The following is a 26330-nucleotide window of genomic DNA, read 5'->3' on the forward strand; positions in this document are numbered from 1 at the left end:
CAAACTTTAATTTCAAAAGCAAACGAGCTGTGCACCAATCCCAACCGTTTCCCCTGGTCTCCACTGTACACCACCCACTTGACTTTCACAAGGGTTGAAATAGAACAAATAAGGAAATCATAGTTTGGAACCAAATAGGTGCTAAAGGTCCTTAAAATAATCACTTTTATGAATGGTTTTGACACTGGTGCAACCAATGGTCTCTTTCCCTGAACAGTTTTGAGTGCGGAAACTCAGCTGGGTGGGGATATAGGAAAAACAACAAGCAGCATCTTAATAGTCAAATCATCTCCTAAGTCTCCACCACCAGTCAGAAATTAACTAGGGTGACGAGTTATAACGTATCTGAGACTAACCTTGTGGTGGCTTTCTTTTTTCTTTTTTCTTTTTTTCTTGTCTAGGCCTTCTACATAAACTGTCTTGACTCATTTAAAATGAAAACATCTCCAGCAAGAGGGTGCTAGGCACTTTTTGCTATCTGACTTTGGTAATACACTTAGAAAACAATGCCAGGCATATAGCAGAATTTTAAACATTTGTTGAAAGAATGAATGGTTGGTTATTAGTACTCTTCAAAGATGAAATATATCATTTGTCACTCCAAATGTATTTGGAAAGACATCAACAAATGGCTCTTGTAAGGAAGATTGCAGATGCTAGTTGGGGTGATCTGTTGTATAGTAGCTCATTTATTCTGCTACGGGATTTTTGTTCAGAACCCTGGGGGAAAACTTTTGTTGCAATTTACTACTAGGCTGGCAGGCAGAGCCTCTACTCAAGAAAAGATCTCAAAGCAAGCCCATGTCCTCCCCTCATGTCCCTGCCATTTAACCATCCAGTTGTTAACACATTTTAAAATCTGACAGGTTATTTCACTTCCAAAATGATACTAAGAGTCACACATGTCAGAACTCCACTTGATAAGTTGTGTTCATTTCAAATGTGGTATGTGAGCACTGAATCCTCGCTCTTTAAATCCTGCAAAGTATATCAATAATTATGCCAAATCTATCCAACAGTTGATTGAGGTGTTTTCAGTTTGATATGGGTGTCAAAATGTGAACATTATTCAGATCTTTGCCTGGTGTGCTGAATGGGGAAAAAAAATCCATTCATACATTACAGATTCGTTCCTAGCATGAAAATTTGAGAAAGGTATCTCAGATCCCACATATATTCTCTGTGTGGTTACAAAAGGGACTCTGGTTGCTGACGTGGTTCCTCCTTATTTCACCTATTTATATCTGCCGTATGTAAAGTTTCTAAGAAGGATATAGATTTTTGCAATTCTCAGGTAGTGTTTTATGAAGAAATATTTTTTGCAACTACAAATTCTCATCTTTGAAAATGTCATATATATATACACATATACATATATACGTACCTATATATACATACTTTGCACTTTCTCACTGTATCACGACCGACTGAATTCCAGAATATTCAGTAATGGAAACTCCTAGACTTCTGCCGTTTGGTTGCTATATTCACATTTATGGCTCTATTTGCTAAGGTAGACAGAAATGAAGAATACAAATATGACCAATGTAGTCTTATTTTAAAAGCAATGACATGGGAGACCAATACCATAGTTCAGAAAAACTCAAAGTGCATTTTTTATGCCAAGTCATTTTGGAAACGAAGAAAAAAAATAGTAAGAAGAATAATTACGAAAGAATATCGTAACATTGGATATTCAATTTACTGGAAGAAGTTTGAGGAAAAAAAATCACCTTAATTTTATTTTGTGATCATAAAGCACTGAGGTAATAAATTATCAACTAGATGTTGTAAGTAAATCGATCCCTAATATATACTAGTGGTTCAATGTGGATATTTGACAATAGAGTTGAGAATTATTTTCTATGTATAGAATTAGTTTCCATGGATGGAAATGAATGACAGTTTCTGAGGTTAACTTCCGTACATAAGTTCACCATCATCTTTTAATTTCCCAGCCCAAGCTTTTGCCCCAAAGAGGTGATAAGAGTTCAAAAGGCCAGAGCTAAATGGAGCCAACAGTTAGAGTCTTTGGAGCCCAACCACTGACCTTAAAGATGTAAAATGAATTGGCTGTTCCCAAGAATATTGTTCTAGTCACGTACATGGAAATGAGCTGTGAAAATATGAGGCAGAGAAAGATTTTAAAGGCAAGTTTAACATAAGTATTTAGTGTAAACTGTATATTTTTATTTAATTTTTAAATCCATATCCTGCTTTTAAAACCACAGATAAAAGAGTGAGGCTTCTGACTTTTAATGAATCGCTGTGAATTTTGATTGCATACGTTATTCCAACCTTCGTGCTGGGGGACAATTATAGTTCATTATATGCATCTCAAGTTGTTTATTCCTTATGATACGCAAGGATGCTTAAGGACTTGTTTCTGCCAAGAACTTCCCCCCACCACCAAATAATTTCACAACAGAATGAAAACACATGGACTTTATATGAAGTAAAAATAGAAGTGGTATAAGGGTTGTATTTTTATAGCTGTATTTGAGTACATTTCAAATGAATGTTTGTTAAACAGGGGGAAAAAATCAGACTGGCATTGTCGGGATTCTAAGCGAATTAGGTGAGGCAGGAACAGAAAGAATCTGAGGACCTTGCATTTAATTAGCACTTACTGGTACAAAATAAATTAGACAGATTTGTCTTGTTTTATGAGCAAGATCCTGTTTTTCTATTTCATTTTCTTTGTGCTTTTGCTGAGGACGGATCTGGTGCTTTGGATGCTAACTAGGCACTAATTCAATTGGTGCTTTCTCCAAGGGTCTGCTTGCAAACCGGTGCCAGACCCACTGGTCCTTTGTGTACTGCCCGCCCTGCATGTGTCTGGGCTCCCCTGGCCAGTCCGTTTTTTTGTCTCCCATGGTTAATAAGCTTTGAGCCTAGTAGTCAAATGTGGTGGGAACGCGGATAAGACGAGGGTCCTTACTGAAGGTGTTTGTTGTTAAATAGAACAATTCAGCTGTCTCTTTAGAAAACTTGACAAAGCAAATGCTCCCTGCTGAAAATTTTCTTAGCCTGTTGCACAAAAGATGAAGTTTGTTTAAGAAATCGCTGCTAAAGAAAGCGTCAACCCATTAAGGTAATTATATGGAACCTGTGCCGTATAACAGCTTAATTGATGTTAATGTTTGTCTAATTGGTGATTGGGAGAGTGCAAAGGACTAAAGGTCTTCCGAGCACTTTCAGTCACGGCTCTGAAAGGGGCTCTTCTGGTTTTCACAGTTATAACAATGCCTGCGCGTCTTTCTCAGATTACGCCTTGTTTCCAACCCCTCACAGCATTCTCCTCCACTACTTAAAGCGTAAAATAAGGGTGAAGAGCCATTGTCTAATGCAGCCTTTTTCAAAGAGTGTTTCTGACAGGGATTGTTCTAGGAATCAGGCAGGAGAGAAGGGAGTGTGAGAGGTGAAAGCCACTATCACCCACTTGTGCCACCTCCCCAATGAGCAGCAAGAGCTGCCTAATTGCTGCATCTGTTTTTCCCCTCCCCTCCAAGACTCTGTTCTCTTAAACAAGACCCTTACACCAATGCCACATGTTCCTGTGAATCTATGAAACAAAACAAAACAAAACAACAAAAAAACCCACCCCAACCTTGTGACATTTTTCAAAAATTGGCATAAAAAGAACCGTTAGGAAAGCACATGTGACAATTGATGCATGCACGAAAATTCACCAACTTTTATCTTTTTTAAACTTCCACACACCTTATGGGCATATTTGCAAATATATTTAAGTAAACAATACACATGTATACATACACATATATAAGTGGCTTTCCTCTGTAAAGAGGCAGTGTGATAATTACACAGACGCTTATACATGCCGATACAAAGGTATAGATTTAGAAATTTTGCACTTGTTTTCCCATGAAAAGCCATTAAGTACGTCATCCATCTTTATGCATTCATTAAAAAATTATAGTAAACATTATTGATCCAGGTTATAAAACTTAAATGCTTAAATATTTTGTATCTACAATTAACCGAGTAAAGAGCCAAGACTTGTCTTTAAAAACCATTCTCAGCTTACACACACACACACACACACACACACACACACACACGCCCACGTGCACGTGCGCACGCGCACGCACACACACACACACACACACACACACACACACGAGTGCACTTAACATCCCCCCATCCCTGCAAAGTTATAGTTCCCAGGCTTTTCACTTTTTATGTTTTACGTTCCTATATTTAACAGATTGATATTTTCCTGTTTGTTCTCCATAAGATTTCTTTTCTACAGACAGAGTGTATTCATGTGCCAACCTAATGAGGAAGTGACGAGTTTTTATCAACCTTATTAAACATACACCCAGAAGATATCCATTTTAATAAGGGGCCAATTACTAAGTGTGTCTTCAGTTAGAAAGAACTTAGCTTTTACCTTGTTCTTTGGCTCTCCATGTCTCTAATTAATTGAATCTTGAAATCGTTGGACTTTCAGCTTAAGAGAAGGACTGAAGAAGGGAACTTAACAACACTGCCGATTCCTTTATGTCTAGAACAGGAAAAAAAAAAAAAAAAACCCCTGATCCAACAGCCTCTTCTGTCCTCTGCAGGCACTGCACGACACAGGTGCACTTACCTACACACAGGCAATACACACAAACAGGAAAAAAAAAAAAAAAAAACACCTGTAATGCTAAAAGACTTGGGCTTTTGTCTGTTTCTAATATTACTTTTCTGCCTAATTACCATCACTGCCACGTACATTAGGGCCTTTTTCAGCAGGGTTAAAACAGGGCCAGTGATGAATGGAAAACTGATTGTACTGCTGTCAAACTTGAATGTGAGGCTTATTCTAGAGATAGAAGTACGCGGAAAGGACAGAGAATTGCACTTCATTAAAGCTCCACCAAGCTGATTGGAGTGGAGGAGGTAATTGAGATTTAAAGTGGCATTCCCATCACACTGTCCCTTTTCAACTTAACAACTGTCATTCAAGCCACATAGGGCAACAATTGGCCAGATTTCCCAGCTCTTCTGAGTAATGAAACAGACACTCACCTTCTGGCTATTCGTTTTACTTACTTTGTTCTAATTTCCAATTCATGTGTCATTAGTGAACAAAGATTGACAAGAAATAGCTTTGACCTCACAGATTTGACCTTCAACCCCCAAGACCCAACTCTAGTCTGAACATAGGTTGGGATATGCTAAGAAACACCTTTCCTTTGCACACGAATGAATGGCAGTTTTTTCGTCATTGTACCACCCCCTGCTTGCCACTACATTTAGACTATGAGACGTGTCAACTGCCTGTCACAATTACAATAGACACAGAAAACCAGAATTTTCCCCAAATCCAAGGGGGAACTTCCTAAACAAAGAGTAAATTTTATTGCACAGATTTTGGAGACCTCCAATTTGTAGAGAGCCATAATGAATGCATCCCACAGACAAATAGGTAGTTGTTCATTATCCCAGCAATTTCTTTTTTTAATGTGCTAACAACACAACAGGCTGAGCCTCATATCCTACCCGTTACCTGATGATCTCATCACAGTTGAAAAGATGGAAGTCTGGGAAGAGGCCATTACTACAGCAAGCCTGCATGGCGTGAGCGTAATCCCTTATTTTCACAATTGAATAAAAAGAAAGTGTGATATTTTGGAAACACATAGGTTTGGTTACACCTTTACTAAACCAACTGAAGTAGCTTACCTCCAAGATCACTTTAAGATAAACATAACTCTTGTATTTTCCTTGGCTCCTTATCCTAAACTAATATACACTGATTCTGAGTCATCAGCAAGTGTATTGGCTAAGAAAAAAACAAAAATGCCAGACAGCAAGACCTATCACCTGAATGAGAACCCTTAGTAAGTTGGACAGTAAAGTTTGTTTTGTATGTAGGTTTGAATAAAATCCCGGAAATCTGTGCTAGGCTAACATTTGAATCTACACCACAGTAGTATAGTAAATTTAAAACCTTGACTCCACGTCCTTCAAGGTTAAACGTTTCGAAAACACTGCCAGGTGATGCTTTAGCTGCTTTTTAATGAATTGGGAAGTCGTTTTCTTTTCATTACTTTTCAGCTTCCTTTTACGTCACAGCTGTAGGACTGCACTGACTTCACATGAATGAACATTGCAATCATTTGTTTTTCCCATCTAATATTCTTTTACTATAACATGGATGTGTGTAATTTATTGGGTGCCACTGTTTTTTTAAATTTTCCCGCTGAGAAGGGAACATACAATGTATTATTCTTACAGGAGGGACATTCACTTTCATGTGCACTCATAATTGTTATGATGTCATCTCTAAGTACTTTCAAAGCTTTTAGACTATTCAAGGAAAACTCAAAGAACTGATTTCTATTGTGGATGGTGATTAGCCACCAAAACAGAAGGATCATTTCAGAAAAGGATACACTCAAGAGAACCACAGGATGAGAGTTTACTAATAATTATAAAAATTTGGGAGCCCACTATGAATAATGGATTCTCTTTTAGATCTGTGTCACAATTACATGTGCAACATGCTTTCAGGGTGGTAAGTCACATATCTGCTGGAACTTTGGACTGTTTCATGTGCTTTACCTGTTACAATAGTGATTTTTCAAGCCGAACACTGAAGAAAGTTCTCTGTATTCGGAACATTCTTTTCTATTGGGTGAACTGTCTTGTCCTTAGGGGTCAGAGAAGGTCCAAACTCATAGTTTAATCTCAACAGAACATTAGTGTTCATCAAAAGAAATAAACCTCCTCTGTCGGTAGATTGTGTAGAGCTCCTTTTATCCTACACCTGTGACAATTACCCTGTGTTAGTGAAGCTAACAAGAGTCAGGCCACAGGTCAAGGGTCAGGGCACCGTCAAAAAGAAGTTATTCTCCAGTCCACTAAATCTCTTATCATCTCCATCTAATGTGATATCCACCTGTCAATCAGTGAATATGGAGCATTCTCTTGTTTTCCAAGTGCTTCACTTTCCGCCTCAAAGGAACCACAGTTCATTACTTTTATTATAATGAGCATTTCCTGTCTTGAAATCGTTATTTCTAAAATAAATACGCTGAACTCATAAACATTTTAAAGAGCTAAGGTTTTACATAAACATAAAATAAGAATGATACTAAAAGCAGCTTTCAGTGTTTGTTCGATCAATTTAGTGGTCACCTTATGACCCGATTTGAAGAAGGAGTTACCTAAATGAAGGATGAAATAGGTTGCTCTGGCAAGATTGTGAAGGCGAAACTTCACAACTTTATTTGTGCTTGAGTGAATACAGGGGTGTAGCTGTAGAGCCTCAACCCAGAGTTTAGGAATAGCATCCTACTAGTGAGAATGCTTCTGTGAAAGGATAAAGGATCTTATGAGAACTATTTTCTTAATAGCTTCATGTAAGTACGCATGGTCGCATCTGCTTCTGCTGTGCAAAGATGTCGTGAAATTTCACTTAGAATGTGATACGTAAAAGTCTCTGCTATCCCAGCTTATGCAGTATGCAAACTGCAATTCCTGTGGTCAGACAATCCAACTCACTGGGAAATTCTTATCTTAAAGAATTGTCCAAAAACATAAAAGCAAACAAACAAACAAAACCTCTCAGTATCGCTAAGCTTCCAAAGAACAGGTCAAAAGTTACTATTCCCTCCACCCCCAAAATTAAATAATGCTGTCCTTTGTTTTCATACAAATGTAAAGTAAATCTCAGGAATTTTCAGACTCTGTCCACTTTGGTCTCGGTTCTGTTATTAGCCTGTTGGAGAGTCTAAGTCTTGGTTTCTCCAGCTGTCAAATAGGCTGAGAGTTCCAGTCTGTTTGTTGCTTTCACAGCCCCAGTTCATGGTCTGAGATAAGAATCTTGCCTTTGTGCTCCCTAGAAGAGCTTTATGTTAGTTTCTAATAAAATGCATGTATTCCACCCACATGCCCTTGATCTTTTTGAGGACAGGGCAGTATAGTCCTTTTTCTTTTCTTTTACCCAACTATTTAGCAGAACGCTTGTTGAATTAGTGAGTGAAGGAATGGTTCCTGGGGTGACTATACATCTTATAATTCATACCTTTTCACGTTTAATTATTAATAGGTTGCATTCGCTTTCAAAAGTACCCGTTTGGGTGACAAATTTTATGATAGGCACCATCTCCTCAATGGAAGCAGAAATTACTTACATTGCCAATTTCCTTGAGATCAATTAATGTCACTCATACTCATCTCCTCTTTACAAAATAACTCCAGTCCTCCAAACTTTTTCCCTTCTACTTAAAGTTTGGAGAGTATTCTAAAGGAACAGATGAAGCAAGATTTGGGTTTCTACATGTGCTGTCATTCAACACTCAAATCACCAGGCTCAAACACAGCCCTGCAGCTCCTTATAAGGATGTATCCCTGTGTGTTATTGGATCTCTCCAGGCTGCACATAGATGTCTTATATTTGTTGATTCTATTGTACGTAACCAGGTATCCTTTTTTATGGTTATGCATAGAAATGATTATTATAGTTTTGAGAAAATTAAGGATGTGGCAGGAAGCAGAAATAAATAATACATTTCAATAGACGTAGGAGACACATTACTTTGTAGACAGAACACACTCGTGGTGGTGGCACCTTAAAATATGACGCACATAGCTCGAAAGTTGATGTGCTTGGTTGCAAGCCTGTGCGCAACTATGACTTTAGAAGATGGCCAGCTGTGATGGAAGTGAAAAGTGGTTTCCAAAAGCCATTCCCAAATTCAAAAACTTCTTCACCCATGATTCTCATGGGCATGTTTTTGAAGCAGTTGCCTCATTTGTTCAAACATTCTATATAATGATACATCGAAGACTCTGATAAAGAGCCTTGATGTGAGAAACAAATAAAAACAGAGAGAAACATTTGGTTTTTGCAAAATGAAACCATAGTTTGCAGAGGAAATGACATTTCCAACATTTTATGTTTCTAATTAAAATATTGACGTTTGTTGCAGGCACTTTAGGAGCCTATGTTATTTTTACTAGTCCCAAGTACTCAGAGTGTGACTCAGACCTTGGCTTTTGGTGTAATATGCAGGAAATATTCTCAGATATTAATCAGAAGAGAGGAGCGGGTTCTGACACCGAAAAGCAACTGCCTTCCATTTTAATTTGAATTCTTTTTTTTTTTTTTGGTCTTTTTGAGACAGGGTCTCCCCATAGCTCCAGCTGTCCTGGAACTCACTGCGTAGACCAGGCTGGCCTCGAACTCACAGAGATCCACCTGCCTCTGCCTCCCGAGGGCTGGGATTAAAGGTGTGCGCCACCACGCCTGGCTTTGATGTTTTTTAATATATTTAATCAAAACTATGGACCTGAAAATTAAGAATGTCCAGAAATCTTACAGCTCTGTCATTTCAGTGACTGGTCACCAAACCGTAGGATTCTGTCCATAAGCACATCCCTGGTAAAGTTTAGAAAGAAAAATTAAAGGCGGTCCCACCAATGTTCATTAACTCCCACATCTTTAAATTAACTACCACCTCAACTTCATTTCTTTTAAAAATAATACTGGTGCAGGGTAAGTGTCAAGGGACTCATGAACAGTATTATACTTACCTGCTAGATTTCTCAAGATTTCGTTCTGGTCTATGAATGGCTTTAATCAAATCTGAATCCAGCTGTCTCCAAAAAGTTAGAAAAGCTAACAGCAAAAGAAAAGGAAGAAATGGTGGCCATTACTCTGCCTGATTCATGCACATGCAAGGAAAGAAAATGGGAATCTCTCAGCACAAACACCTCAATGGTTTTTGTGGAAGAAAAGCGTATTCATCGAACTAATCTATGCAGACCTGCACCCTGCACAGTAAGCACTTAATGACCCCCTTTCCTCAATGTGAAAAGTAACTGAAATTCACTCAAAATAGCTTTAATTAGATACATGGAGAACAGCATTAGAATCAGGCCAGCTGAGCATGAGACAGGATGGCTTCAATTTGAATATATTCTAAAGTATTAAAGGTATCAAAGTAGCAGCCGGGCGTGGCGGCGCACACCTTTGATCCCAGCACTCGGGAGGCAGAGGCAGATGGATCTCTGTGAGATCTAGGCCAGCCTGGTCTTCATAGTGAGTTCCAGGCCTGCTGGGGCTCCAGTAGGGAGACTCTGTCTCCAAAAGAAACTATTCAAGGAGGGAAATGAAATATTTAAAATAGACTCTGGTGCCTTCTCTTTCTTTACTCTCTTTCCTCAAAGATTGTTGCTTCATGCGCTCAGGTTCTATTAATATTTTTATTGTGAAAACTATTTCACTTTATGAAGATTTAGAGTCTACACTATATTTTAAAATTATTTCTATTGAGATCATTATATTTGTATACAGTCGTAAGAAATATCGGGGCTATTCCTTGTCCCTGGTTTCCCTCAATAGTAAATATAAAGTAACAGTTCTCTATCATAACCAGGACCCTGATATTGATAATTGCCAGACCATCTCCATCACCACAAGGCTTTCTTTGCTGCTATTATGACCACATCAACTTTCTCCCCTGCCTGTACTCTCCTTACACTATCAATCAGTAATTGTTCACTGTTTTGTGGTCTGCTTATCGTAATGCCTTCCTTTTTAAGTTCCACAGTTTTTTAACCAATGGGTCATTGAAGGGTGTCTGAACTCTGAACTGTTTTCCGTTAGGGAAATTATAAATTCAGCTACCAGGAAAACTCACATGCAGGTTTTTGGGTGATCGTAAGTCCTCATTCCTCTGAAATAAATGCTGAGGAGTGCATCTGGTACCTAACGTGGTGGCCGTGTGCTTCTCTTACCACCAAAGTGTTTTCTAGAGAGTTAGCGCTATCATATTTTTTCTAGCAATGTGTAAGTAATTCAGTTTCTCTGTTTCCTTGTTCGCACTGGGTCTTATTTTTTTTTATAATTTCGTCTATCAGATAGGCAGGTAGTAATAAAATGTTTTGGGGCAAGAAAATGTATATCTGAGAAAAATGCTTAAGTTCACAGCTCATACAATTAAACAGAAAATACAGAGCTCCCTCTGTGCCCTCTTCCAAAGCATGAATGATCTCTCACCACAGCTGGGTGGTTGTCAGGTGTCAGTGAGCCACTGCATCAGCACGTAACAAGCATCCACAGTCCAGAGTTTACATTAGGGTTCACATTAGGCCTTATGACAAATGTAAAATAATACAAAAATCAGTATTTCAGTATCATACAGAATAGTTCACTGCCCTTAGAAATATCCTCTGTGCTCCAATGTCTTTATTCCTTTCTGTCAGTTCCTGAAAACCATGACTTTTCCCATATCGCATAGAATCAGACAACTTGTAAATGCTCTAGACTGGATTCTTTCAATCTGTAATGTGCATTCCAATTTCCTTCCAGTCTTTTTGTGGCTTGATTACTCTTTTCTAATACTTTTTATATAAGTTTTTAAATTTTGTTGATTCGAGAATTCCGTACACTGTATTTTGATCCTATTCAGGCTCCCTTGCCCCTGACCCCCACCTTTCTATTCCCACCCAACTTCATGTGCTCCATTGTTATTTGTCTTTGAGTCTAATCTGTCTCCCAAGCGTTCCTGTGCTTGGGTCTCGCCTTTGAAATCCGGTCAACCTACGAGGTGTCACAGCAGTAAGGAAATCTGACTTTCCCTCTACTAGCATCCATTAAATGCCAACAGATCTGCACCTAGGGCTGGGGCTTCCTGCTCACCTCCTCCATCAATGGTGGGCCCTTGTCTAGCCTGGGTTTGCATATACCTTGTGAATGCTGCCGTAAGATCTGTGAGTTCATATGTGCAACTATTTTGTGGTGTCCATACAACAACGTTTCCTTGTATTTATCTCTTACAATCTTTCTGCCCTCCTCTTCACAATGATCCCTGAAGCTTGGGAAGAGAGTGCAGTATAGGTATCCCCCAACACCGAGGATAGCCACAATAATCCTTAACAATAGAAGAAATGCTGGGGACATCACCATCACTGAACCATGCGAGTGTAAACAGCACGTCTCTGTCATTAAAACAGACACATTCATCAATGGAACAGAGTCAAGGACCTAGACTTCAGTCCACACACATAATCACTGTATGTTTGACAAATGGGCCCAAAACACAAATTGGACAAAAGATAGCTTGTTTAACAAATGGTGCTGTCAAACTGGATCGCCGCATGCGGAAGAATGAAACTAGATCCCTATTTCTCACCCTGCACGAACCTCAAGCACACATGAGTCAAGGACCTCAACATGGGGACGGACACCTTGAATCTGTTAGAAGAGAATCAGACAATACCCCAAATCTACAGGCACAGGAAGGGACTTCTAAAGAGGACTCTGCTAGCACAGGCATTAACAGCCAGCAACTGACAAATGGGACCTCATGAAGCTAAAAACGGTCTGCACCATCATTCGAGTGAAAGGATAACTTACAGAATGAGAAATATCCTCACCAGTTACACTTTGTTTTCAGTGCTGACTAAGATTCTAGTCTCAGGATGGACCAGAATTCACCTAGTCACCTACTGAAGTGCATCTTGTTTGCTGCCAAATTTGGGCAATTTATGATTAAAGTGTCTGGCTGCAAACATGTGTGTGTAAGCTTTCATGTAGCGTACACTTCATTTATCTGAGTAAAAACCATGTAGTACAACTGCTGAAACTCTCTGAGTACTTGCTTTCTTTTTTTTTTAACTTTTACAAAAACTTTATTGAATTCATACCTGCATATAAGTTGTTTTGATCAAATCCATGCCCACTCCCTCCCCGCTAACACCTCCCATATCTCCCCATCACTTTTTTCTTTTTCTTTCTTTTTTTTCCCCTTTCATTTATTTATTTTTCTGGGGCTTTTGGCTACTCTAACATTTCCCCCTCTGAAGCGGTATCCCTAAAATCTTTTAAGGATTAGATACAAGCTCGCAAATATTTTGACATTTTGGCCTTGGAACAGAGTATGTTGCCAACAGGCCCCAAGGACATTTTGAATTTTATAGCCAAGAAACTGGCTACATTTCTTTGGGGTCTTTTTACCCTAACTGCCTAGCCAATTCCTACCTCCTATTCTTATCATGCCATCTTCTGAAGGGGTTACCCAAATTGCCAATAGGGAATAGGGAAGCCGACCGCTCTGGCTTCTTCCACACTGAACAGGGACGCAGGGTGAGGCAGTTGGAGTACCCCTTCAGTGGGTCTATCTAAAAGACTCCCAAATTGCATAAGTCTTAACTGTAGGAAGAAAGGAAAGTCCTTGACTGGTGAATAGGAGATGTGAAGGAGAAGTAAAGGCAAGAGTAGTTGGCATTACAAGTTCTAGACAGGGAACCAGAAAAAAGTCAGAACAGGGCAATTTTCAAATAAATGTTCATATGAGTCCATTGGAATTTCTTGACAAGGGCTACCTCACATGTGCACTTGATATTGAACGCAGTGCCTCATACATGTTAGGCATATGCCCTAGCACTGAGCTACGTTCCTGTTTTCATCGCTTAACAGGGTTGATTATGAGACCTTAACATTTTTAAAATTCTGGGTGAGTTTAATTTGTCAGTTTTTACTACTGTACATTTTTTTAGGTTATCAAGCCTGAGAAATTGCAGAACCCTAAATTTGGAGACTTTTTAACTAAATTTTATTATTGAAATATTATAGCTTTATAGCCTACATTTAAGCCTATAATCCAATTTTAGACATAGGTCAAATCTGATTTTTTACTTTAGATGTCCAATTTCTTTGGTATCGATTGTTGAAAAGATTTATTTCCTCCAATGAACTGCATTGACATTTTTCTCAAACTTTCTTGGGCATATTTGCATAAGTCTGTTTCTGAGTTGTTCTGTACCATTAGGCTGCATGTCTAGCCTTCCACACAGAGTGGCTGTGCCCACCCTTAGCCACCTCAGCCATTGGTGATCTGTGAAAAGTAGGATCCCTGCTACTTTATTCTTTCCAAACCACGTTGGGTAATCCACACCACTTTTAAATTTTTATTTATATTGTCAAAAAAAATTTCTAGATTTTGTTAGGCATTTGAATAAATTTATGCATCAGGTTTAGGAGTATGGACATTTTTACTATTTTGAATTTTCAAAGACACAAACACAGCTGGGCATGGTGGTACATTCCTTTAATCCCAGGACTCTGGAGGCAGAGGCAGGCACATCTCTGTGAGTTCAAGGCCAGCCTGGTCTACATAGTGAGTTCCAGGACAGCTGGGGCTACAGGGAGAACCTGTCTCAAAAAGGCCAAAAAAAAAAAAAAAGAAAAAGAAAAAAAAACACACAAACACTACGTTTCTGTTTATTGATTTATCCCAAAATTTTACAATTTTCAGCATGAAAAACCTAACAAATGTTTTGTCAGATTTACTGTTAATCAGTTCAGTTTTCTGAGTGATTGTAACTTACATTTTTAATTCTGCATTTATATTTACTAGTAGTATTTAGACATAGAATTTGATTTAATATGTTTACCTCACAGTCTGTTACCTTATTGAACTCAATTATCAGAGACAAGAGATTAATATTTTTAGTTGGTTCATGAGTATTTCTACAGACAAGCATGTCATATACAGACAAGGACAGTTTTATTTAATCTTTTCTTATCTGTCATTTAATTCATTTGCTGCCCATTACAGTCTTAGAACTTCTAACTCATGTTAGCGTATTTAGGGAAGATGTAGTTCACTCAAGCTTTGACAGAAAGCATTGAGTCTTTAACCATTAAATATCAGGTGAGTTGCAGATATTTTGTAGATGTCCTGAATGAAATCTCAGATGCATCCCTCTAGTTCCAGGATACTATGAGTTCTTTTTTCTTTTTCCCTAAATAGGTATTGAATTTTTAAACCTTTCTTTACCCCAACTGATAAAATTCTCTGATTTCTTAGTATGAGGGTCTGTACTGACTGACTTGGAAGTGCTGGTTAGATGGCCTGGTGTCCCATTATGCCAAGGTAGAGTTTCAAGCTCTAATGGCTTACAGCGTCATTACAAGGCAGGAGGCACGGACTGACAGGTCAGAGGCTTGTAGTGAAGGTTTCTTACTCCTTTCAGGGAAGAAGGATGTGAAAGTATCAGCTCCCTGTACAACCATCTCTGATTTCACTGGAGCAGAGGATGGACCTGAGGAGCCTCATCACACCCAGGAAAGACTAGAAGTCTCGGCTTCTACTTGGCCTCTGATAGTGTGATGGACTGGGACCACCAGGTTTCCTGCTAGTTTGGCCAAAGTCAGCAATGAATATCTGTAGGTTCTTGTCCGGTTAGACTTTTTCTGGGAGGGAAGACTTTCACAGGCTCTTATTTGCCCCCAGGACAAAACAGTATTTCCAGGTTGACAATTTCTTCAAGTCCTGCCCTGATAGTGTATGTTCATGTGTGTGCTTGCAGATACACATGCACTCATATGCACGTGCATTTGAGGGTCAGAGGTTGAAGGTCAGCATCTCCTGAATTTCTCTCTCCATTAATCTGTGGTAGGATCTCTCTCTGAACCTGGAGCTCTTCTGTTTGGCTGGACTGACTGGCTAATGAGCACCAGGAATTTGCCTGTTTCCACCTCCCCTTTGCTGGACTTACAGATGTTCTGTCATGCCGACCTTTTACTTGAATGCCAGGGATCAGAACTGAGGCTTCATGTAGTATGGTAAGCTGTTCACCAACTAAGCAGCTTTCCAGACCACATTTTCAGCCTTTCTTATTAGAAATTTGAAGCAACTTCCCTTGGAAGTGAGCAGGTTACCAAAGATGAACCCGTGCTCATTAAACTACCTTTGTGTCACTTTCATGGTTCCTTAGAAAGCTGGAGCACATGCCACACAATGTTCTAGAGCTTAGCTGCTTGAAAGTGATGCAGCATATTGCACTTCTAACTTGAAGAAGTTAAGGAGAATGATTCAATCATGTTAAACTTTCTAGAAAGAGTAGGGTTGCCATTTTTTTACCTAGAGAAATATTTACCATTATTTAGTGAAGTTTGGTTCATTTTATGATACTAAGGGCTTAAAGATCCCTTACTACTAGGTAATTAAGAATTGCTATAACAGCTAAGCTGTTCAAACGATGTTTTCTTATGTTCTCCGGTTGGAAGAATTCAGGAACTGTATTAGTTACAGCTCAGTGCTTATACATAAAATATCTCTCAGTGACATGAGAGCAACTACTTTTCATTTTGGCTATATGAAGTATTGTCAGATTTATCAGAATTAGAACAATAAAGTATGAAATATTACTTGAATATCAATTTCCGACGAATAGCAAATAATTTTAGAATGGATATGAGCCATGGAATGTTTGGGATAGGCATATAGAAAATGAGTATTTGCAATTTATCTGAATTTCTAATTTAGTCATCTCATAGTTCATCTGATAACTTTGCTATTCTCGAATTTCAACAGAAAAGTTTACAAGTGTTACACTTACATAGAGGTTTTTAAACACACCAGGATGCTTTAAAAGGCAGCAAATAAGATGTATCATTCTTCAAAAGTTAACATAAAGCCAAAGTTAATGGTCCAAATTCAGGAAAGTAAAATAAAAGTAATTAGTTGCTTAGGGAGCACATAATAAATGGTTTGAGTTACCATGTCTGTGAGAGAGAAAAACAGAGAAGAGGTCAGCGGTGGAAGAGGGGAAGGGCTGAATGCACGGACACTGTGAGAGCAGCATACACCCAAAGTCATCCTTCACGCAGGAAAACAGACTGTATTAGCGCTTTTGCTAAGAGGAACACAATGCGTTTGAGTCCCTAGAAATACTAGAAAAGGGAAGTGAGGTGCAGGGCTAAACTTTGGCCAGTGTGTGATTAGAGGCGGGAGACCATCGAAATATATCATTTCTGTTTCAGTGTGCGATCGAAGTCGGGAACATGGTCATGTTTGGCAGATGTTCCGTCACTGAGTCACATTCCTGACCCTCGGTTGATTGAGACAGAGTCTTGCTCTATAGGTTAGTTCACTTCCTGTTTAGTCAGGCTGGCCTCAGACTCAAACTCATGGTCCTCTTGCCTTGATCTCCTTTGTTCTGGGGTTCTGTGAATGTACCACCAGGCCTGGGTACCGCTTCTGAATTTAATCATGTACTAGGAAACTCTTTGACATTTTACAACTTACTCATGGAAATGGGAATCAAAATATAGGTTTTTATTCTATTCAAGTCCCTTCTCATCATTGACCTGAGTTATGTTGTTCTCACAATCTCCTTGCAGTACAGGGCCCTGGCTGTCACCTGATTAAAGTGCCACCACTCTGCCAAGTTATCAACCTTGGTGTCGTCTCATGGGTACTCTGAATACCAGTGATGCAGCTCCCTTAAATAATCCTGGCCCATTATCAGTTGAGATAAAACTCTGTTTTCCAGGATGAGGGTTGACAAGGTGATCCCTGCTCCTGGCGATCCCAGGAGGCAGTTCAACTGGAGTAACTGTCCTTGGAAACCCTTTACTATTCTGTCTCATGTTCCTAACATACCCATTGCTTGGACCTTTTCAATAAAGTTCCACTTTTGCTCAGACATTTTCCCATTATTTTAATGACATCACTGGAATTTCTTTTTGTCAAATGGATAATTTCCTGGACAATAGTTGCAGCCATCCTTACTACTGTGATTTCTAAATTTATTGCTGAATGTTGTATAACATTTTTGCTTGATTCATCATGACTTACTCATTTGGTCCTCCTTCTGCACCCAGTATATGATTAAAAATCTTTAAATTACAGTCTGTGATTTGATTGTCCATCTTTGGGCTCCCTGCTATAATTCTGATGGTATTTCTGACTCTAAATATTCAGTAGAGATTTGTTTAACAGTATTGGTGAAAGTTCACAGTTTGTTTTTGGTTTCTGATTAATGACTTGGATTTTCGGTGATAGGTTTGTTTCCACGTTCATAGGCTGTCAGGCTTGTCATTCACCAAAATAAAGTCAATCAAACACTGGGACACGACTTCAGTGATTAGGCCAACAGATTTTATTAATGAATAATCAAAATTCTAATTATAATAAATTAAATCAAAAGTGGTTTGGTAATTTTCAGAGTCTAACTTGAGCTGATTGCTTCTGAAATGGTAAAATTATAACAAAACAACTAGGTTTCAAAGAACCCAACGTCTTGGACAATTTTGTACATTGAAAAAGAAGTAATTGCAGCTTCCTTTGTGGGATGTTTTTCTGGTTTAGTTCAAACTAAGGGAGCTGTGAAATAAATTCTCAATTTGGGAGAAATTTTAAAGGTTTTATCTTTGCTATTCGAAAGGAAGGAAATGCATTTCTTTTAAATGAAAACTTAGTTCTGGAAGAAAACAAGAAAAATTGCAAACGACAGAGAAATTACAGAATCTACAATTTTTTGGTGCTCATGATTTCCCACTATCCCAAGTCAATAACCCTGAGATTACATGACGATGAGGTACCCTCTGTGACAAGTCCTTCAGTTCTTATTAGATTTCCAGCGGTCATTTAGATGTAGTCCAAAGTGCTTCAAAATGCTGTGACTTGTCTTATTTCTAAACCCATACAGATATTTTAAAACTATTCCTGATGTAATAAAGTCTTTATTGTAGGTGATATCTATAAATCGATCCTCTGACAGATCTTGGACTTCCCATGTTGGTTTTTAAAAGGCAAACTTGTTCAGTTTACAACAATAAAGAACAAAGCTGATTATTAGCCTAATAGGGAAAGACAATTTCTATAATTCAGAGGTATTACCCTGCTTCTTTATCTCATTACGAATCTGTTTCCATCAAGAATGCCTGGCCTGAGTTTGATCCCCTAGACCCGCATATGAGAAGCAGAGAGCTAACTCCTGAAAACTGTCCTCTAACCTCTGTACATGTGCCACAGAATAAATAAGTTAAAATTTAATAAAAATTTAAATTAATAAATCTAAAAGTTCCTTCATAAAAAGAAAATCATCTCAGGGCTGGAGAGACAACAGAGCAGTTAAGAGCACTAGCTGCTCTTGTAGAGGACCTGGGTTCAAGTCTCAATACCCACATGGCAGCTAACAACCATCGTAACTCCAGTTCCAGGGACTTGTAACACCGTCTTCTGACCTCCAAGGGCATTACGTAAAAGAGGCTCACTTACATACTTCCAAGCAATACACACATACACATAAAATAAAATAAAAGATAATAAAATATTTCTTTAAAAGAATGCCTTTCCACCTGACCTCTTGCGTGCCCTGTCTTCAAAGTTCATTTCAGTCCCTACATCTTTCAAAAAGATTTTTCTCATCTTTCCAGTCCTTGGCGATGACTCCTAACTTGAACACCTGCTATATGATATTTGTCACTTGAATGTGGTACCTGGTAGATTTAATTACTTCTTATGTTGATCTCTTTTTTCTAATGACAACATGAGGGCTTTAAAATCATGGATCTAATACAGTGTCCCAGGCATGAGGAAAGACCCATCAGTGTATCAAGAGGTATGTGTATTTTGACAGACAAATTATGCCTCCAAGTTCATGGAGTAACTGTTTGTTCTCCTAAACTGTCTCTAACCATGGATGGAAGGAAGGAACCTTAAAATTCTACTGAGTGGATCAATCATTTTCAAACTATGCAGACATCAACATCTTCTAATGCAAGTATAGGCTAACCATGTTCAACATTAGCCCATCTTATTTAAGTATTCTCCCACAGAGAGTAATCTCTAAGGTAATTCCACTGTGTAAATGACGCTACCCTCTGTCCATTTTCAACACATTCTTTGGCATTAAAGGACCTGAAAACTCTAAGTGTGAAGATCCATTTTGAATGTGGCATCTAACTCTTCATTTCCTAAATTTACTGGGCCATATAACCATTCTATACTATCATGCTTAAAATAGTCCATGTTCAAAACATACCTTGAGAAATGAATTGTAACAGCTTCTTTTTTTTTCTTGCATAACCCATTTATCTTCTCAGATATAGGGGGAAGACAGAAAGCTGCTTAGCCCAGGATGAATATTGTTCTACATAAGACTGTAATATCAGTGTGCTGGCATTTTCCTGTATGTTCCAACAGTACTTGACCTAAAAGGTAAATTGCATGGTTATTTTTCAAATAACTAAAAACTTGATGTCCTGCTAGTCTCATGAAAGCACACACAACATGGGTTTAAAAAGATGCCATGACTGAGGCAACTTTTGGTGTGAGGGTTATAAATCATTTTTAAGATACATGTATGCAGGCACAAGTCAAAACAGTGATTAGCTATTTTGTCCCAATAAAATGCCGTCAGGGAGGGCTGGAGAGATGGCTCAGTGGTTAAGAACACTGACTGTTCTTGCAGAGGACCTGGGTTCACATCCCAGCACCCACACGGCAGCTAACAACTGTCCTTAACTCCAGTTCCAGGGATCTGACAGCCTCTTCTGTCCTCTGAGGTATTGTATGACATGGGTGCACTTACCTACATGCAGGCATAACACTCATACCCATAAAATAAAAATAATAAATAAAATATTCAAAAAACAATGCCATCAGATCTTGGACTGTCTTTTTTTACCTTTTAGTATTTGTGGGGAAATTGAAGGTATTTATCACACATTCCATTATTCAGAATTTAGCAATATGTTTACCAAGTTTTAAATTATTCTTGCTTCTTATGCTGCTGTTAGTTTATACTCTATAACTCATAGGACATGAATATCAGAATTGTGAGATGCCAAGGGCTCTTGTTCTGTGAAAAGTAAGAAGCTTGTAATCCTACTTGGTCTTGGCACCAAGGCATGAAGGAAGTTGTTCTATGAATGGAGTCAGCCTGTGGAAACTGAGGGGGATATACACAGAAATCAGAACATTTGCTCTAGCGAAACCATGGCAGGCCTTTGGTTCTTCTGGTTTTTGTTATATGAGTTAATATATCTTTAATACTTAGGCTGCTCATAAATGAATGTTGTCTGCCACTTACAAATACACACCCTTTACTTGGTGCAGACTCTGGTCGTAAACATGGCATCATAAATAACAGATGCTGAAGCACAGAATGAATGGAATACAGGAAGGATTCCATCTCAGGATGTGAAGTTGGCCGGTATGGAATTATGCTAGAGTAACTGTTGCTTCAGATGTTGTCCAGCTCTCGGGGTGGGGGGGGGGGGGGTTGAGCACATGTTCACCAAAGATCTATAGAACTTAATTGAGATGCTTGATTGAAAAATATATTTGATACTAGGGAATAATCCCATAGGGAAGAGATGACAGAAACAGTTGGAATTTTGAGAAATTTTTATTTAAAAATATTTTATCAGGATTGCTTTCTTTAAGAAGTAACGTGATTACACTGTCTGTTTGGTTGACAAAATTGGAAAGGGATGAGTAGCAAACTCACATTGTAGGAACAGTGGCAAATTTCACATTATTGTTGAAGCTTGCTCGTACAGTTTTATAAGTAAATAATATTCAAAAATTATAGTAGACGTATAGAATTTCAAATTTATATTTTAAGGTCTAATTGCATACTTTTAGTTGGAGAATTTTATCGATTTATACTAAATCGGTTTAGAAATAGAGTACTTTGTGTTTCTTCTTCTCTTTTTTTTTTTAACTTCCAAGTCTGTGATTTTTATCTCTGTAAGTTCAGTTAGAGCAAAGGTGAAGGAGGCGCACTGGGCTATAGAAGAGAAAAATAATTGTGGTTCCCTCTCATGGGCTGCAGCTGCAATCTGTTCCCTGTAGAGAAACTAGAGCTGTGGTTCCCTTCCCATGAGTGAGAGTTGTGGTCCCCTCCTGTGAGAAGGAGCTGTGGTCCCCTTCCATGACCCTGGAGCTGAGGCCCCTTCTTGTGAGCTGGAGCTGTGGTCTCCTCCAATGAATCTGGAGCTGTGGCCCCTCTTGTGACCTGGAGCTCTAGTCCCCTCACATGAGTCTGTAGGTTTGGACCTCTACTGTGAGCCATATTTCCACATCCTTTGGTGGTAGGCTGATGGAGTGGAGTAGATCGTGGAGGACTCCCTGATGCTGGGTAGCAGTTTCGGTCCTCATTGACTACATTCCCCACAGCGCCTTCCCCTGAGGTCCCAGGTTGTGCAGGGTACAGGCTTTGCCTCGTATGCTGGGGACAGGGGAGGCTTCTGTTGTTTGAAGGTTCTGGTCTTGGGAAGACTGATTAGCTGAAGAGGACCTCCCACCTCCCCAAGGACCAGGCCTTGATGGTGGACCTCTCCCATTACCAAACATGAAGAGAATTTTGAGAAATTAATGGAGACATCCTACAAAGATATGTACAGAAGTAATGGCACCAACATAGGATTCAGGATGTACATGTTGGTAACAACGGATAGAATTTAGCACTCTTCAGCCTATAGGAGAGAGGGAAAAATCATCATTCCTTGCAGCAGAGAATCTGAAAGGCTTGGGAAGCATGGCCACCTTCGCTTTCTGCCCAGGCTTCCCAGACTGCACTGCTATGCCAAGTCAGTACTGGCCGCATTTCAGTCAAATATCTACCAAAAGGACAAAATACAATGGATGTAAATGCTTTGCTTGGTTTTAAATGATTTTGATCAATTATCCCTATATTAGTCAGGGTTATCTAAAGAAACAGAACTAAGAAAACGAATATATATATATATATATATATATATTCATTGCTGTTATTACTATTAGTGTAATTATGTGGTATGGGGGTGTATTAGTCAGGGCTCTCTAAAGAAACAGAACTAGTTGAATATATATATATATATATATGGATTTATTATATTAGCTTACAGAATAGAGTCCAGTCCAAGTAGTCCAACAATGGCTGCACACACTGGAGAGGCTGAGAATCAGGTAGTTACTCAGTCCATGAGGCTGGGTGTCTCAGTAGTCCCAAATCTGGTGCTGAAGGCCTAGAGGATACCTGGAAATGTGCTAGTCTTCAGTCTACATTGGAATCTGAAGAAGCTGGTTCCACTATCAGCGAAAAATTCCACAGTAGCAAGATGAACTTACCATGAGCTAGAAGACAAGCAGGAAAGAGCAAAAGCTCCCTTTCCATGGATTTTACACAGGCTGCCATCAGAAAGCAATGCACACATTTAGGGTGGGTCTTCTAGCTTCAAATGATCTGATCAAGAAGATCTCTCTCATTTCAGTAAATTCCAGATCCAGTCAAATAGACAAGGATTAGCCATCACAAGTCCACCCCTTGACAACTTGACACCCAATTGTATCTCTCTATGTCATGCTTAATTTTAAAACAATGGCAAGGTCATAATTACACCTAACGTGCTATAACTATCCCTCATACAGTCGCAAACACATTATCTATCTTAGAGTAGGTAGTAAGGTCCTTAAGGAATGCTTAGTCCTTTAGTATTTCATAACCTAAATATGATAATATAGATTTATAACAGTTAACCACTTAGCACTTAACCTCAATTACGCATTTCTTCAAAAGGAAATACAACACAATGATCTGCTTAATATATGTGTATATATGCACAAGTATATTCTTAACTAAACCAGACAGAAAGACTCATGTCAATTATAATCCTCATTTCTGCAACTGGTCACGTGGCCTAAGTTGGTATTTGTAACTACCTTCTTCTACTACCCATTCTGTATTTCCTTCACCATCAGCGAGCACCTCTGCAGGTCTTGGCTCTTTCCCTGGAGGACAGACTCACACCTTCATCCCTGAAGGGTCTGGGCCATTTGTTGTCCTATCTCAATTAAACTGTTGCAGTTTTCCACTGACCATAATCACAGGACATGGTAGCACCAAAAGGCTCCCTAAGGAATCACCTGCCTTCCAGACTTAATCTTTCTTATCTCCATTGTGGAGAAACGGTCCAATTACCCCTGGTAGTCTGGGTCAATCACCCCTCCTAATACTGTTATTCCTTCCTTAGCCTGTTGACTTAAGGGCATCAGAAGCCCAAAGCGTACAGGGGGAACTGCTAGCTTCCAGTTCAATGGAATGTTTGTTGTGTCCCCGGGCAGAAGCACTCCCCAATCTGGAGCTAAAATTTCTAGGCCAGTAGAATGCAAAGTGGTGGGGACAGGAAGCAAAAATTTTCCCAATGAAGCACTAGAGCTGATAGTGAGTGGAGTCATTCCCACTTCCATCCCTTGATTCCTGGACCCGTGAATCCTGGCTATAGGAGAAACAGTATCATATATTGGACACTAATTCAAAGCATATACTGCCTTCTGGAAGACCCTTCCCCAGCCCTCCAGGCTATGGCCGCCTAATTGGCACTGTAACTGTGTCTTTAAGATGCCATTCCATCACTCTGTCAAGCCAGCTGCTTCAGGATGTTGGGGAACATGGTAAGACCAGTGGATTCCATGACCATGGGAAGTGAGTTCCCTGGTCAGAAGCGATGCTGTGGGGAATTCCATGACAGGGGAAAAGGCATTCTGTAAATCCCTGGATAGTAGTTTTGGCAGCAGCATTAGATGCAGGAAAGGCGAATCCATAACCAGAATAAGTGTCAGTCCTAAAACGATAAAGCACTGTCCCCTCCATGATGGAAGTGGTCAATGTAGTCAAGCTGACACCAGCTACTCACTGAGGGGAACAGTACCACATCTGGGCTCAGTGTCGGGCTCTGCTGTTGGCAAATTCGGCACTCAGCAGCAGCTGTGGCCAAGTCAGCCTTGGTAAGTGGGAGTTCATGCTGCCGAACACATGCATAACTTTCATCTCCGCCACCGTGGCCACTTTGTTCATGGGTCCACTGGGCAATGACAAGTGTAGTTGGAGAAAGAGGCTGACTCTCTACAGAATGGACTATCCAATCTGCTTGATTATTGAACTCATCCTCTGCTGAAACCACCTTTTGATGAGACACAAGTATCTTCACATCCTTTGCCCCTTTGGACATGCTTCTTCCCCAGATGCCTTTCTCACCAATTTTCCAGTCATGCTCCTTCCAAGTCCCTGACCATCCAGCCAAACCATTGGCTACAGCCCATGAATCAGTACTTGATTGCACTTCTGGCCATGTCTCCTTCCAAGCAAATGCAGTACCATGTGCACCGCCCGAAGTTCTGCCCACTGTGAAGGCTTTCCTTCCCCAGTGTCTTTCAAGGTTGTTCCAGAAATTGGCTGTAATGCTGCAGCTGTCCACTTCTGGGTGGTGCCTGTATAGTGTGCAGAACCATCTGTAAACCAAGCCCTAGTCTTCTCTTCCCCAGTCAACCAATCGTAGGGCACACCCCATGAAGCCATATGTGCATGCTTGAGAACAGGAGGCATTATAACAGGAATAGGAACCATACACTTTTGGGAAACTTCTTCATGTAACTTGCTTGTGCCCTACAGGGAACTTCTATGTGATAGTGGATTGTTGGTGTGCACAACCTACTTTATGGCTTGGTGGATCCGATAACACGCAGCTCATGATGGACAGCTCAAGTCTCATGGTAACTTGGTGGCCCATTGCCAAATGTTCAGTTTCCACTGAGGCCCAATAGTAACCTGAGAGCTGTCTCTCAAAGGGAGAATAGTTGTCTACAGATGAAGTTAGAGACATGCCCCAAAATCTCAATGGTCTCCACTGTGATTCCCCTATGGGGGCCTGTCAGAGACTCCAAAAGTAGTCTGCATATGCTACCGATACCTCAAGCACCATCGGGTCCGCTGGATCACATGGTCCAAGGGGCAGAGCAGCTTGTACAGCAGCCTGGACATGCTGAAGAGCCTTTTCCTCTTCCAGGCCTCACTCAAAACCATCAGCCTTCAGACCCACTTCACATATGCGTTCTAGTAACACACCTAGGTGAGGAACACAGGTTTTAGTTACTTTTCTGTTGCTGTGACAAGGGAACTTTTAGGAAATAGAGTTTATTTGAGCTTAAGGTTCCAGGTTCCAGAGGGATTACAGTCTGTCATAGCAGGGGGTCATGGTGAGGTGGCCAGAGCAGGAGCAGAGAGTTAAGTTCTCACATCTTCAAGCAGACACAGGAAGCAGAGAGTGACTGGAAATCCAGCAAAGTTTAAGAACTCTCTATGCCCACCCCCCCACACACACCCTGATGTGCTTCCTCCCACACAGTCACAGCTTCTAAGATCTCCCAAAACAGAGCCACCAACTGGGGTCAAAATGTCCAAACACTTGGAGCCTATGAGGGAAGTTCTCACGTAAACCACCACAATCGCTCTCTGACGCATTGCTGTTACTGATTTTGTTTTTGTTTTTTTACGTAAGATTCTAGGTCTCGTTGTCAGGATAGAATCATAATGAGGAGTTCTGTCACAGGACCACAGCACCTAACTATCGGACTCTCTAGTCAGCTGCTTTCAGATGACACCATGTCAGAAAGTTGGATAGGACTGACTTGGAAAAAAAGTTAATACGAGATTACTTTTGGATGCACTTTGGAGTCCAAGTTTAAGAATACCGTGTGGCTTTCTAGAAGTAAGAGAGCACTGATGGAGAGCACTAAACATGTAGCAAC

The 26330-nt window shown here is 39.8% G+C and overlaps 1 pseudogene; it reads right to left on the bottom strand.

Annotated features, from left to right (window-relative positions):
• Nucleotides 1–3197: 3197 nt before the first annotated feature.
• The window catches only part of LOC103730935, a 28891-nt pseudogene continuing 5758 nt past the window's right edge, over nucleotides 3198–26330 (bottom strand).

Source organism: Nannospalax galili, unplaced genomic scaffold, assembly GCF_000622305.1.
Source record: "Nannospalax galili isolate Female #2095 unplaced genomic scaffold, S.galili_v1.0 scaffold554, whole genome shotgun sequence".
In the NCBI taxonomy this organism is placed as follows: Eukaryota; Metazoa; Chordata; class Mammalia; order Rodentia; family Spalacidae; genus Nannospalax; species Nannospalax galili.